We start from the raw sequence: 6,000 nt of genomic DNA on the forward strand, positions 1-6,000 counted from the left end.
ATTTAATGGATGGTGTTAGTGTTAGGGGCCAAAAGGGTTAGAAAAGAAGACGTTGGGGGCTTAGATGTTAAAAAATAATTTGGGTTAAAAGGGTAAAAGTTATATAACTACAGTGGCCAAAATCGCAATTTTCTCTAAAGAATTTTTTAACATCTAAGCCCCTAACGTCTTTTTTTCTAACCTTTTTGGCCCCTAATGTGACAACCCTCACTAAATCAGGTATCCGTACGGTTTAATTAATAATTAATTGCTGCTTAATTACTGTGCTTGCTTGAAATTACTGATGAACTGCTACTTGGTTTCTGATACTTGTATATTCCTGCATCATACTTTACATACCGTCACTACATTATTTACATACTGAACTCTAGTGACAAACATGATGCACAAAAGCACAGTAGCACTATGAACGGATAACCTATTGAACATGCTGATAAAGCCAGCATCAGGCAGATATTGCCTCTAAGGCCTGTATGAGCCAGAAAGATTTTACTACACCCATAGTGAGTGTAGGGACACAAGGGTTGTAGAACTGCGTCTCTAGGAATAAGATACAATGACAGGATGTGCCTAGGACATACACTGAGCACAAAACTCAGCACTTTAATTAACAATTCAGCTTTTAGCTAACTAATAAAGTGCCAAAACATGAGAAAAATATTACTAGACACTTTCCAAAGTGTCGGGGATAAGTTGTGTCACTAAAAATGGTATTAACGACACTCTAAAGCTTTGTTAAGCACTTTAACGGATTACTATCCAACCGAACAACCGGACTATACCCGGAACATGAAAAATATTGCCATTAAGATTATTTGTCTTTTCCTGAGCCAGTTAGGGTCCCTGAATACCCTAACACCCGCCATAAAGCACAGCGCACAACTAATCGAGTTAATACTTAACTAACTAGATTAACCTAACTTTACCCTAACTATTTTGGTTGAAAATGAACTAGACCCCCCCCCCCCCTTCACTAAACCGTCCCCAACTAGAGGGGACATACTTTGTCCTCTTTGATTATTTTAATCAAAGATGTTTAGTATCTTTGAGACACAAAATCCATTGGTTTATAACTTAAATGTTGCCTATAAGATCTAGAGTTTGCACCATGATCTTCACATTTCACCATCCAACACAAACAACTCTCTCTCTCTTTGCTCAAGGCTTCGGCCGAACACTCCCCTATACATCCATCCATTTTTCGATTTCCTTCTTCACATTCCAAGATCATTCAAGTGTCAAGGGTCACGTATAAGGAGTCTTGGTGCACTCGGAGCTCAAAGGACCTCACTCTCTTGCTTTTATCCACCCTATTTGCGTCTAGATTCTTCCCTAGCCTCGAGCTAGTGGTAAGTTACTTAAAACACCTTCTCGAACTAATTTAAAGTGGTTAAAAGGATATGTAACGGTTAAAACTCGTAATCTTACAAGTTGATGCGTTAAAGTTTACTAAAAACACTAATATGGAGGGTTAAAAGCTCATATGTTGTGTAAATGATGTAGTAATTGAATTGTGTGGTTAGTTGGACCCGATCTATGTTGTGGTAGCTCAGATCATCATTTAACCCGGTTTAGTCATGAACATAGATCATGACATAAGGTTGTTTTGAATGAAACAAGGGTTAAAGGGTGAAACTCTACCACACACGAATCATGAACTTGTGTAAAAGCGTTTTTACTTGTAAAATAGTGTTTAAAACTAGTAGATCTACGGATCTACAAGTGGTATTTTCAAAGGACCGAGTGTCAAGGAGATTATGTTTTCTAAAGACGGATCTTACGTTAACTAGAATGATTTTTAGAACACACAAGTGTGTAAGCACTTGTGTAGCACAAAAGTTTCGACAAAATAACAATTTTTGTAAAATTTACAAGAAGATGTAAAGACGGGATTTCTTTAAAAGCAAGGTTTATACGAAACCGGACTAATTTATATAAAGATCCGCTAAAAGTAATGGGATATACATCATAATTTTAGAGATCTACAAGTTCATGTGATTTATGCAATTTACATATTTATTAACTAGTTTGATGTGTTGGACATTATTTCGATTGAATAAGAAAATTGTTGAATTGATTTGTAAAAGAAAATGATACGCTTGAAAGCGTGGCCACCTCCAGTTACAGAGGAAACTCTGGCGAAATCTTTCCAAAAACCTAACACTTAGAATTATTTTCACTATAAGTGTTAGAAATACTTTTCGACATGTTTTCAAAATATAAATTTCGCCACGACTTTATTTACAAATATCGGAGGTGGGATTTTCACAAAATTAAACGTGATAAATATATATTTAGTAAATATATTTTTCACAACGTCACTTGTCAATTATTTTGTGAAGTGTATAAATATTATTTTTAAGGTAAAAATAATATTATCGAACGTTAACGAATCCAAAATAATACGAACGCTTTCACGATAAATATATAAGTTACACTGGTAATTATTATTACCACTCGATTGTTAAAACGTAACTTACGCAATTTAAAGAAATAATTATGAACGCGTATATTTGACAAAGTATTATTTTGGGAGAATTTTGTGAAGTAAAAATGGAATATTTTTGAGAAAAATATTTATATTTTGGAATTGGAAATAAATATATGTTAAGTGAGACTTGATAATATATTTCGTACGCACATGTATTAATGTAACGCCCCAAAATCCGAATGTTTATAATTGACATACATTTTTATATAATGTACCCCGAAATAAGTAATTTAGACCATTTTACCTAGTTAAAGTTTATGGCCAAAACTATTAAATGAAGAAAATAGTGCCAAATATGTTAAGTGGTAAACATGAGGGGCTAGATGGATTAGAATGAAAGTGAGGGATTAAAAAGGGGTTAAACCAAAAACACACACCCTGGTGCGTGTTTTGGATCGATCAGAGCAGGGGAAAAACAAAGGTTAACCCTTGTTCTTGCAAGTTCATCAAATCATCAAGGAAATGCGATGTTAAATGATTGCATGTCTTCAAATTTTCAAGTAGCTCAACATACCCAATAGAGTGGTAAGTTCAATTTTGTGTTTTGATGAATAGTAGGAGTTGGGTTTCACCCGAATCATGAGTTTATGAAACACTTTGTGTAATTGGAGGTTAAGAATATGGATTGGAGCAGAATTTATGTTTGGCCTTGGTGATTTGGTAAGATTATGGCAAAAACCCAAATTTTTAAGAAGTTAGTATAAGTATGATAATCAAGTGAAATCATACATATGAATTTTAGGGTGAATAATCTGGTTTGTGATACATGAATGGTGAATAGGTTGATGTAGGATGAAATAATCATGTATAATAAAATGATTGTAAATGTTATGTGAAGATGAACTAGTAGAGATATGCTTTATATACTTGTACATTATGCTTAGATGATAGTACGCACACCAAGTGTTTGATGAAATGTCTATGTGACAATAATATAGGAAATTGTATGCAAGTTGTGGGTCAATATGTATAAAGAGTGATAATGATGTGTTTGTTAGTAAACTACCATGAAGAAGACGTGTTAGGTATGAACAAATGTAGATGTGTATGTATGTATGTATGTATAAAGATATGTACGAGTGTATGCATGTATGTAATGATGTAGGAAAGGTTTGTACGTATATAGATGTGCATGTATGTATGTATAAAGATATGTACGAGTGTATGCATGTATGTAATGATGTAGGAAGGGTTTGTACGTATATAGATGTGCATGTATGTATGTATAAAGATATGTACGAGCGTATGCATGTATGTAAAGATGTAGGAAAGGTACGTACGTATGTAAAAGTATATGTATGTATGTGATAAGACATGTATGAGAGTATACACGTATGTAAAATTGTAGGGAAGATATGTACGTATGTAGATGTGTATGTATGTATGTATGTAATTACGCATGTATGCATAATTTAGTCACGTTGAGGGTTAACGTTATTAATGGTGCACCTTGAGAATGAAAAGTAATGCAGGTACATTATTGAAGCCTCACCAGGAAATAGATACGCATATGAAATGCTTAAAGTTTGAAAGATGACGAAATGTAAAGTGTACGCGAGTGAATCTTGTTTATATAATGTGTACTAATGTTATGAATGTATGAGGTGAGTGCAGGTTATACGGATAACGGGCGAATTATCACAAGAATTAGAGATCGAAGACCGAGTCACGAGATAGATTGTACGGGAATAATTAAGTATGTACTATTAGTAAACATGACTTATATTTTATCTTTGTAAAAGATACATTTTAAAACGAACTTTCAAGTAAGTCAAGACGTTTGTAATGAAAGAAATTTTATGGCACGAATTTCCGCTGCGACTTTTGACAAATACGAATTAGGGCGTAACAAGTTGGTATCAGAGCCCTGGTTTGAGAGAATCAAGTAAAAGGAGGCAAATGCTTGAACTCAAACCGGTGTGCTCTCGTGACCAAGAACCCGTACAATCCAAGACTCGATCGAGGCCTAAAGGCAAAAGCAAATGTAAGTATGTGTTAGGTTATGTATTTGAAGGGAACTAATAGTATGTTATGTGCAAGGTAAGCTTAAGAATTGGGAGGGGATGATCCGTGAATGCAGAATAGGATGAACGCTAAGGCGGGCAAAGGTGCAAATAGACAAATTAACCCCAGGTACACACTACTAATATGTATGAGTACCGATGTCAAAAGAAAGGGAAAGGGTCTCCTTGGGAGAGTAATTATTAAACGAAAGACAATGATGTGGTCTTGGGGGAGTTTTAGAAATATGCACGAAACTGAAACCCATTTCTCGGGCATAAGGCGATGATTACACGAAGGCACGAAACTAGTGTGTGAATTGCGCACCTGGCCAGTACGCAAGAAGCATATGACGTTCGTGAGACCGTGGCAATTATTGCAGGTATGTCCGGTAGAACTGGGTAGCAGGTGGGCGCTATGTTGTAGCGAATGCGAAATAGCAAACCATTGCGGATTTGGTTATGCTAACGAAGGTTATGAAAAGTTATGCGAGTCGACCGGTTCTAGCGAACAAGTCAAATAAGAATAAGCTACCATCTGTTTTGAACGAGTGATTTTGAATGCTCTAATGAATGCTAGAAGCTTAATCCGTTATATGGATTGAAAGAAGAAGTTATGTTAAAAGCGAAAAACCCAAGTATTTGGGTAGTGGAATGTGTATGCTTAACTCTCGTTGAGAGTGTTTATGCCAAACCCAATTATTTGGGTAGTGGAATGTGTATGCTTAACTCTCGTTGAGAGTGTTTATGCCAAACCCAATTATTTGGGTAGTGGAATGTGTATGCTTAACTCTCGTTGAGAGTTTTTATGCCAAACCCAATTATTTGGGTAGTGGAATGTGTATGCTTAACTCTCGTTGAGAGTGTTTATGCCAAACCCAATTATTTGGGTAGTGGAATGTGTATGCTTAACTCTCGTTGAGAGTGTTTATGCCAAACCCAATTATTTGGATAGTGGAATGTGTATGCTTAACTCTCGTTGAGAGTGTTTATGCCGAACCCAATTACCTGGGTAGTCGAGTGTGCAAGAAAGAAGAAAGCTCATATATGGATGGAACTAAAATAAAGTAATTATGATTCGACAACTGAGATGACTAACTTTAAAACCTTGTTGCTGAAGGTAGGTAGAGCTTTAAGTTTTTGTTAAACACATGTAAGAAAGAAAAGGTACGGATGATATGATTGAAACCGCTAGATAGATTCAAACATAGAAGGAATGAAGGGTATGGATGTTACGTTTAAATCCGTGGGACGGATTTAAAACATAAAAGGATGTAATGAACGCCTTTATAAGTAAGCATTAATATAGGTTTGAATATATATAGGAACGATGAACTATTACTAACCGGTCAAGGAAATGAGAAGGTTACGTGGAAGCATGGCATGGAAAGTATAGATTGGTTAAGAAGAAGTCAAACATAGATATGTGTATGTGTAAATGGAAGTGAGAAAGGTTTCGGGGACGAAACCTTATTTAAGGGGGGTAGACTTGTAACGCCCCAAAATCCG

This window comes from Helianthus annuus, chromosome 9 (assembly GCF_002127325.2).
Source record: "Helianthus annuus cultivar XRQ/B chromosome 9, HanXRQr2.0-SUNRISE, whole genome shotgun sequence".
NCBI lineage: Eukaryota > Viridiplantae > Streptophyta > Magnoliopsida > Asterales > Asteraceae > Helianthus > Helianthus annuus.